Source organism: Lytechinus variegatus, chromosome 1 (assembly GCF_018143015.1).
Source record: "Lytechinus variegatus isolate NC3 chromosome 1, Lvar_3.0, whole genome shotgun sequence".
Lineage (NCBI taxonomy): Eukaryota > Metazoa > Echinodermata > Echinoidea > Temnopleuroida > Toxopneustidae > Lytechinus > Lytechinus variegatus.
The window spans coordinates 49,901,560-49,912,843 of NC_054740.1; positions in this window are offsets into that span (position 1 = coordinate 49,901,560).

Genomic DNA, 11,284 nt, shown 5'->3' on the forward strand with positions numbered 1-11,284 from the left:
TGGATCATTGTTATTCAGCAATCTATCAAGGTTTCAAAACTATTGCAGGGGCCCGTTTCATAAAGCTATTCGTAAGTTACGAATGACTTTACGCACGACTGGTGATCCTTTCTTTGGCTAAATGATATATCCCTATGTAGCTGACTTATGTATAAGAACATGTTCCAGTCGTTCGTAAAGTTGTGCGTAACTTTACGAACAGCTTAATGAAACACCACCCTGGTCCTTATTTCTCATGATTGCTGTCTTCGCATCAGGGCCAATAAATGACTGGTCATGTGTGCTTCTGCAAGCACTAATAGCGAGTTTTTGCAATTGAAAGAGGGACGGGCTCTACAATATAGTAAGTCTATTGAAAATGTCTGTCAAATCACAATTAAAATGTGAGAGGTCTTTGTCGAAAATTGGTGAACCGACAGCTTGTCCTAAGTATCGCAGCTGACGAGAAAATGGAATATGTCGTTTGTCCAGAGTCATGGACAATACTGATGTTTAGATTCACAGATTTTCGACAAAGACTGCTTATCATGAAGTGCTTTTGATAATAGATTCTCTATGCTCCAGAAAGTGTCAACGTAGTGATTGTGGAAACTCGTTCGTATCATTAGAATTCACTTTTTCATCTAATGATATATTTATTACTGTGCCATTATTCTTTTTCATATTTTTATATTATGAGTATTCATTTTTAGTTTATTACAATTAAAATCCTGTTCTCTGTAAATATTACTTTGTCATTTGTATTTTTTGTAATTCTGCGTTAATGTCAATTGTAATATCAATTTGAAATGCCAGCAGTGATATCAGACCTCTTGAGCTTGTCCAAAAGGCACTGTTTGCATCTGCAAACAAGGCTTTTAATGTGAATTCTACCAATCGTACCGCTGAAACCCATCGGGTGGTATTCTGATTATCAAAACGAAATGTTTTTTCTCATAACATTCATGAGTAATATAATGGACAAATTTGTAATAAAACTGATTATATACTCGTACATATTGACATTGATGCCACTTAATGACACACGGTTTGAACATTTTTTCGCTGAATGATTCATATTAACATTACTTGGTGCAGGGATTGAGTTCGACTTGTTCCATGTGCGCAATTAAAGCAAGGCTGCGAGGAAACCACTCACAGTTTTTGCCTTTATAGACTGAAGCTCGAGCACTGTAGATCTTCAAACCAACACACGGGTATTAACATTCGTAGATTCAAGACCAGCTTTCACTTTCAATCACGGTCTGTGCTTACGGACCATATTCAGTTTATATATTTTATGTATTTCATGAGTGGGAAAGGGAGTTTGCAATTACGACATGTACGACGATATAAAGTATGAATGCAATAAAAATAAAATGCCATTTTAAAGGAAAACCGTGTGATTTCCATTTTTTGTGGTAAAATTGTAATTTTTGTTCCGATTACCGGAAGTTTGTCATGGGTATTTTTGGCTCTGTATGTGTGGGTGTGTGGGTGTATTTATATCGAGATATACACAACAAAAAAAGTAAGTCCCCCCTGAAACAGACATCAATAATTTCCGAACCAAGGCGAGTTTTTTTTATATATTTTTACATGAGCGTGTAGGTAATTCTATAAGCTACCCTCTGAGTAAATGTTATGGACGTATTTTAAGTCATGCTTCAGTGAGCACCGTCATATTAAGGCAAAAATGTCACTTTTCAAAAGTCACAAGCCAGATATGACTTTGATTCCATTTTTGTCTCGCCCACCAGAGGTGAAGGCGAGACTTGGGGATCCAAATGTCGTCCGTCGTCCGTCCGTCACAAACCTGTAATGACATATAACTTCACAACCATAAGTCGCTTTTCAACCAAACTTGGATGTTTGATGGACTTGGGGGACCTGCATGTTATGCTGCAGTCTGAGGTCACATGGTAAGGTCAAAAGTAATTTTCAGGTCAACGTTAAAGTTTATATGCAAGACTCTCTTATGACACGTAACTCCACAACTGTAAGTAGCTTTTATAATTCAACCAAACTTGGATGGTAGATGGACTTTTGGGACCTGCATGTTATGCTGCAGTCTGAGGTCACATGATAACGTCAAAGGTCATTTTCAGGTCAACATTAATTGCATGCAAGTCTCTTTTATAACACCTAACTCCGCAACCGTAAGTCGCTTTTCAACCAAACTTGGATGGTACATTGTAGATGTACTTAGGCGACCTGCATGTTATGCTGCAGTCGGAGGTCACATGGTAAGGTCAGAGGTCATTTTCAGGTCAACTATAAAGTTTACGTGCAAGGCTCTTATGATAAGTGTTATTCAATCCCAGTCATTTCACAATGAAGTTTCGATATGATCCTCTTGCGTGCCCTCACAAATCATGATATTTCTGGTTATTTTCAAAAGTGGGCGAGACACAAAATTGCTTTTGCCTTGTATTGGAAATTCCACATTCTCATCATGAAAAATAGAAGGCTTGTAAAAAGTACTTTCTAAAAGACGATACAACTTTTTGGCTAAATTCCACGGTTGAATAAACACAAGTCCAAATTTGCAATAATTGGATTTTTTACACATTTCTATCAATAAAAATGATAGAATATGGTGACAGTTTTTTTGGAGAAGAGTATCTCCAACAATATTCATCGCTTCACGGTTCAATGAACATTTATTGAAAACAAAACAAAAAATTCAAATATCATAGGCAAGTATTGTTTCATTTTGGTAACTGAAAATGAACTTTTCTCAACTTTTTCGTTATGTTCATGACCAATTAACATGCTTCAATATTCCAAAGGCGTTTAAACATTCACGATTGAATGAACATGTGGAATGCGATCAGCTCTTTTTTACGTTATTGGAAAAAAAGGAACTTTGTAACAATGGATATCTGTCACAAACGTCCTTGCATAGTTCATTTGATTTGATTTTTATGAAAACCCCGATGTTTAATGCATCAGTGAGCACACAATATTCGAAAATTATGCAAATGAGAAGAAAGTTCAAGGCCTTGGCCCACTCTGTGCCGTATCGAATGGTCATTTTGGTGTGCGCGCCTTTTGGATATTGTTACTCTGAAGCCATGTGCGAAGTTTCATGATATAATTCGTCGCACGTACCACGAACCGTCCTCTCTGCGCACTTCGATGCGAAAGTTAAGCGCACTGTATCCCACGAACCGTCCTCTCTGTTACGTTGCCCACTGTGGCGTAAATAATTAACTTCAAGAAAATATAAAGACACTGGATGAAACTTTGGAACCTGAACTTTTTAACGAAGACACTGGTAAATAATTTGCTCTCCTTGTGGGTGCACTTATTGCTGTTTTTTTTTTTTTACTTTTCTTTAAATGCGTTTTCTGCAAAAGTAACTTTCGCATCGAAGTGCGCAGAGAGGACGGTTCGTGGCGACGAATCGTTAGTAGAAGTAACAAAAACCGTCCATTAAACAAACCCTCATCTCCTTTTTGTTAAAATTTTGACTTCCTCTCTCATAGACTTGTGTACATTATGGGTGCATATGTTTAAGAATAAGTAACCCCTTATTCAATATGGTGGAACTTTTTTCAAGGCTGTCTTTAGCAATGTCGTTTGGCAGTAATGTTTATCAACCTATGGGCAGAATTCTGTGCAAAAATGAAATCGATTTGTTTATTTATGGATGAGTGAGCACGCATCAAAGTGTGAAAATTGGTATTTTCAATGTCACAGACTCATTTTAAATGGTAATAAAGTGAATGTTAGGGGCAAATTCTGATTCAAATGTGACTTTAATTGCTTTTTTTATCATTCATCATTTTTATCACCACACACTTTCCGAACTTTAAACATTACATGATTGAGCGAGAACATTCGAAAACTTGGGAATAAATACTCTGTATACTGCATAAATGTATTCTTTTCCTAACCATTTTTTAAGATCAGTTGAATGTATGGACAAATCAGTGGTGGATCCATAATTTTAAAAAGGGGGAGGGGCCTATAATCGGGGGAGCCACCAACATTTTCGAATTTTAACATGATCTGGCAAGTTGTAGAGGATACTACCATAAACACCTATGATGATACGTCACAATACAGGGGCTGCGGAACAGTTTTCAATGAGGGGACTGAGTAAAAAGTGGGGGGGCTGACCATGTTAAAAATCACAATCGTATGGTCATTTTTAAATTTGTGTACATGCTTTTAGACAAAAAGTGGGGGATGAAGCCCCCCCCCCCCCCCTCCCCCCGTTTCGCGGCCCCTGCGATACATTGTGCTTACTCAACCATGAACATATACGATATCAAAATTTGGTCTGAAATTGTTAAATGATGGATAGTAAAACAGCATAACACCATAAAATTCACATAAAAACAACTTTTGCCAAACTTTGTATTTGCACAATCTGAAAACGACTCTTGACACTTTAAAAAGTTGTCATTTTTAATTCAATCTGTAATTACTCATGCATGACTCAACCGATCAATCTCATTTATCCCCAGAAGTTGCTAAATGAGTGTAGAAAACCACCTATGAAATATCATATCTCATACTAATTTTATTAAAGAGTTACAACAATTCTATTTAGGGGGGGGGGGGACTTTTTCTGTTGTGTATAGATAAACAGAGAGTGGTGAGTTTGGGATGTTTGTGTGAGAACATCTGTGCTGGAGGGGAGAGTGCACTGTAAAAAAAATAATATTAGGTAAAATTGTAACCACCACGAAGGTAATGTGTCCAATTAATTTTGGGCAGTATTTTACTCACTGAGGGGAGCATATTGTCCTGTCAGTTTAAAAAACAAGCAGCAATTACTTTAGAATGGGAAAAAATTGTCATCACATTGGATACATCAAAATTTCCATAAGAAATGCACTATGTTGGTTGGACACATAATTACCCCCATGGAGCATTTTACCAAGTATTTTCCTAGAGTGTGTATATGGATTTGGAGAGGGAAGGTGAAATACTATTATTATTTCTTCGGCAAATAATATTCAAAAATACATTTCAGTGTAGACAATACAAAATAAGAAATACCAACCATTGGAACGCCAGGGACAGAAAAGGTTAACTTAATTACTGTGGCATAAAGCCTACTGTCCCAATTCCAATGGTTGATTTACAATATATATATTAATAGGGAATACTTATCTTTGTGTACCAATGGTTGTGCGATAAAATTTACAAACTTATGAAAATCTGCATTCGAAAGATGTGTGCAATTGTATAATATGAATTAATATCAACTCTGAAAGTTCCAGACCTCGGTTGTCAGATTGGGTTATATATATATATATATATATATATATATATATATATATATAACTATATATATATATTCATATAAGTGTCCAAACATCATAACATTTATTTATAAAATATTTGTGCTATCATGACAAATTTGTTATCAAACAAATGAGTTTATCATGCCTCTTCACCACATTGCTTTGTCATCAGGAGCTGAAAAATATTTAGGTGTCGTCCCCCCCAAAAAAAAAAAAATTATAATAATAATAATAATCTTAATATTTTAGGCAAATTAAAACTAAAAACTTGACAAAAATATTAATTTTTGCTAGTTACTTCTCAACTCAAATATTTCAGATTACACTTTCGGTTCAGTGGTGACATGATAGAAAATGTAATATAAATTAAAGATTTGGCATTAATATATTTCTATGAAACGATTTTTGAAAATATAAATAATAGAATATATTTGGCACGAATATTACTTTTATTTCTTCAAAGAAAATTCCACATGAAATATACTTTAATTCCAGCGGCATCCCAATCATGCGGAAGAGCTTAATGCGCGTTTTCATCAAATTGTAGTATTTATGATTCTGAAGATTTGTAAATTTTATGATCTTTGGCAAGCCAACAAATTTCACTTAATACAATGGGCGTATGTAATTTTTTTGGCTTTACGTTTTCAGGATAAAAAAAGTTATAGCAGTATAATAAGATTTTGACAGAGAAGTTCTGTCGCATATTAAGTCGATCCGAAGAAAATTAATATGAATCTCGTTTTAGGGGATCATAATGAAACATTTAGATTATGATCAAACACTGGGATATGTCCATTAGAAATCTAAGGTAGATCTGAAGTGACAGAGCCCGATTACACTACAAGCACACCCAGCTGAACTTTGATGAATGACTCCAGGATGAATTTTGATGAAATCAGCTTAGAATGCCATTATTTAACCCTTATTAAACTTGGGGGGCTGGGTCAATTTGACCCCCCTCCCCTAGACATATTTCGTCATTAAGCCGTCGCGCTAATATTTTTGACCGCGCCGATCGCTGACTTTTGAGACCAAATTTGCGACGCCGGGCACACGGTTTCTCTACCCAACATTTTGTAAGTGCATGTCGAACCCCAAATTGCTCAAAAACGCGTTTTCGTGTATACAAAGTCAATGAAAATTGTGTTTTTCAATCGAAAGTCATAAATGTATGATTATTTTTCCATGTGTTAATCTAATTGGATTTATTTTATGCAATTTATGATCGCAAAAGTGTCTCCGACGAATTTCATCGGAAAAACACTGAACCAAGGTTAAAAAACAGAGAAATACGTAGGAATGAAAACAAACAATAAAATACATAAAAAATTATTGTATCTTTGCAATTTTTTGTGTTGTTTGTCCGAAATCTAAAAAAATTGATTCATTCACCGAATGTGAGCATTCTTCTAGCTATTAAATTAAAGGCAAAAATGTACACAGAAACCCAAATTTCATACGCTTATTTGCATGTTAATTAATAAAAAATTATACACCATTCTTTGGGGAAAAATGTTGCTATACAGTCTTGAAGTTTACATTTGGCACTACGTGTTTGCAATTTTTCGCGGTGATGCACGCAATCAGCGGCCGAGATCTGAGGGGGGGGGGGTTAAATCGACCCCCCAGTATATCCTGGTATGAAAATGTCAGGTTAACATAAGGTTAAATGGAAGGAATTAGTAACGATGACGTGTTATGCTGCTGCTGCTGATTGCTGCTGATAATAATAGTAGGAACATATAAAGGCAATGATATCAATACTATACAATAAAGTAACATCTAAATTAACGAAGTTTAAAAGAAAATGAAATAATGACAAACGAGAGTGTCGCTAAGGTGAGCACGTAATATGCCCGCCTGTAACGCGGAAATGGGAATTATTGGTCAAGTGGAAGATGTCGACTTCACCTTTTAACTTCTGACTACAAAATCAATAGAATTCCTGGAATCCGTGCTAGCTTGTATCATACACACCAAATGGTATGAGCTTAGAAAATCTATTGATTTTTAGGTCAAAGGGTCAAGGTCATAGTGACATGTTTATGTGTTACCCTTCTGAAGTTCTTGTCAATTTCCCAGTCACATATAGACCCCGGAGCATCCCGAATCTGGTCCGGGGAGAGATCCGTGTTGGCGCCTTGGGCGTCCTTGGAGGTCCGTGGTGGTCCGTCCGGGAGGCCAATATTGGAGTTTTTGACTGTCAAAAACATCCGGCGTCATCCGTGGACTGCCGGGTAGACAAGCAATCCGGGATGGTCCGTGTAGCTGACGTGTTGGTCCGTGTAGCTGACGTGTTGGTCCGTGTTGCCGACGTGTAGGTCCGTGTAGCTGACGTGTTGGTCCTGGTAGCTGACGTGTTGGTCCGTGTTGCTGACGTGTTGGTCCGTGTAGCTGACGTGTTGGTCCGTATTGCTGACGTGTTGGTCCGTGCTGCTGACGTGTATGTCCGTGTTGCTGATTTGTTGGTCCGTGTGAAGATGCCGTTTGTGCTATCAACAACGCTCGTCGACTCTTTATTCGGGGCAAAACGATTCCGTACCTCCCCGGATCATGCCGGCATTGCCGTGTTGATCCGTGAGAATCCGTGTTTATATGTGACTGGGGTTTTACGAGATTTTCTAAGCTCATATAATTTGGTGTGTATGATACAAGCTAGCACGGATCCCATGAATTCTATTGAATTCCTGGGATCCATGCTAGTATCATACACACCAATTTGTATGAGCCGAGGTTCGGTTAAACTGAAATTATCGCGTTTACAAGGAAAAAGTAAAGCCCCTTTTACACCTTCACGGATGCAACACGGATCATCACGGATCTCAGTCCGTGATGATCCGGGGTGCCAAATTTGTATTTTCCTAGCATTCCCGGAGTGAGTACGGAGTTAACTGGTTATTAACACGGATATGTACGGAAAAGTACGGAGTCTACAAGGATAGGCAAGGTAGCAATAGGGATCCTGTTTGATATGCTCCCCGGAGCCAACACGGAATACCCGGATGATCACGGATATTACTGGGTCTTCACACGGACCTTCACGGTTGCTCACATTCTGTACTGGCTAGAATGAAGTTTCGTCCCTTTTTGCAGCATCTGGAGCATACTCGTGCTTGGTTATGAATACAGACTATTGTTCATGTACGCAAACAATACAAATATTTGACACCGGATAAAGCCGGTATCAACAAGGATCACCCGGTTCTTACAAGGAGCCTCCCGGATGCATTCGGTAGCTACACGGATGTACAAGGAGGCTACAAGGATGAACACGGATGATTATCAGTCCGTGTACTCCGGGATGAAAAATTGAACATGTTCAATTTTTCTCCCGGACATGTCGGTACATCAAGGATGGCGCCGGATGAGTAGCCGGAGTGTACACGGTAGTCCCGGAGGTTTATTGCCATTTCGTCCACTGCCATTTTGTCCACTACCCACATGGTCTAATATCATTTCGTCTACCATCAGTTGGTCCACTATCCACATGGTCCAATAACCATTTCGTCCAATCACCATTTCGTCTAATAGCCATTTCGTCTAATAGCCATTTCGTCTATTATCATTTGGTCTAATAGCCATTTGGTCTAATGGTATTTTTTGCCAATTGGTCCAATAGCCACTTTGTCCACTATCATTACGTCTATTCCCATTTGGTCTAATAGCCAAATGGTCTAAAGGCAAATGGTCTAATAACCACTTGGTCTACTTTCATTTCGTCCATGTTCCATTTGGTCTAACTGCATTTGGTCTACTATCACTTGGTCTAAACTCATTTCGGCTAACAATCATTTGGTCTAATTGCCATTTGGTCTAATAGCCAATATGTCCAATTGCCATTTTGGCTAATCACCATTTCGTCTAATATTCATTTCGTCTAATACGCATACTGGTCTACTATGCTGCACTAGCGCCCTATACGACCCGAGTCGACTGTATTCGCGATTGTGGGCCTAATTAATTACCAATTCTCTTCAACTTCTTGATTTATTTTATCACTGTTGACTAGTGTTGTTCGTCATTGATTACTTTGCATTATGGAAGTGTTTTCCACCCAAAGGGGGAAGCAATGTGTGTCTTATCGAGGTTATACATACACGATACGGGCGAGGAAAAACGTCATTTTCATGTCAGAATATCACAAATTTCGACCAGCGCTCGCATTGTTTATTTAGATGTGTATTATGTACAAATTTACAAAAAGTGATTAAAGTGCCCCGTTTTGAGGTCTGAATATAGGAAAATTTCAGCTCGCACTGTGATGTTGCATTTACAAAAGTAAAATATGTATCTTCAAGAATTCCTAAACGCAGTCCTTAAAACGCCCCTGTTTCATGTCAGTATATGGAAAATTCTCAGCTCGCGCTGCGCGCTTGCAATCCTCGCATTAGTTATTAATCTAGAGAAATGTTCAGGATTTCAAACAGTGTCAAGACTTACGATTTTATGTGTAAAATAATAGTGGGCCTACATGAAATAAAATGTTTATAAAAAAAAAGATCAGCTCGCGCAAGCAAAAAAAAAAAAAAACAAACACGGAAAAAACCCTCTTCGATCCGCAGACAGGGGAATATATAAATGAATGAACATTTTTCGAGCAACAGCCCCCCCCCTGCCCCCATTAGCAAAAGCTAGATCCGCAAAAGGGATGTGTTATAATTATACCCGGCAGGCCTATATACTCGCGACCAAAAATCTACTCTAGTGATTTCAATACCCCCCCCCCCTTCCTGTAAACTCCTGGATCCGCGCCTACGTAGTAGTAATTATTTTAATTATGTATATTATTTCTATTATGATTATCCTTATTATTATCATTTTTGTTAATATTAGTAATATGATCATCATAATTATTATTAATAGTAGTACTTGTGAATTTTATTATTATTATTAATATTATTATTCATTAGTATCATTATGATGATTATCATTCTTATTATTATATCCATTAATTGCTACAGCATGAGTATATCACAAACATTATACTCATCGTTATTGTCAATACTACTAGGCCTACATTTATTTTAGGCGCAGGCGGGCTTCTAGCGACGGGAAACGAACAAAAAGGGAGAGGATAGTACAGGGAAAGAAGATAGGACAGATCGGGAAGAGCTCTTTTTTGGGGGGTGGGGGGTATATTGATCAATAATATTTCTTTAAGAGGCTATATTGTCTTTCATCTGTTTATCGTATTTTGATATCGGAATACAATATTCCCCTTTCTTTTTTTAAAATAAAAATTGAGCGACAAATTAAAATAAAAGGACCCTTGTCCATTTTCCCCATCTTAGTTCCCCCTTTTATATGGGTGTGTGTGCGTGTGTGTGTGCGTTTTAGGGGGGGGGGTGGGGGTGCCTGAATTGCTGTACCCACTGAATCGACCCTTGCGATAGTAGTTATCATCATAGTTTTTTGGGTTTTTTTTTAAACTAATATCATCAATAATTTCAAGGTATTAAAGTCATTTCGCTCCCCTCCTCGGATAACGCAAATTATTTGTATTAGACGAAATGGCTATTGGACCGAATGGCTATTAGACTAAATGGCTATTGGACGATTTGGGAATTGGACGAAATGGTTAGTAGACGATTTGGTTGGTACACGAACTGATTATTGGACCTAATGGTTGATGGACGAAATGACTATTAGACGAAATGGCAATTGGACGAGTTGATAAGTAGACGATGTGGATATTGGACCAACTGAAAATAGCCGACATGGCTATTGGACCAAATGAACGGTGGACGAACTGGTTAATGGACGATTTGGCATTAGACCAAATGGATTTAGACGAAATGGTTGGTAGACGAAATGGTTGTAGACGAATTGGCTATAGACTAACTGGCTATTAGACTAAATGGCTATTAGACGAAATGGTGATTGGACGAAATGGGTGGTAGACGAAATGTTGATGGACGAAATGGCATTAGACGAAATGAATGTAGACCATGTGGTGAGTGGACGGGATGGCAGTAGACGAATTGGCAATTTACCGTCCCGGACTGTACACGGATGACCCCGGATTGACAATCCGGGAT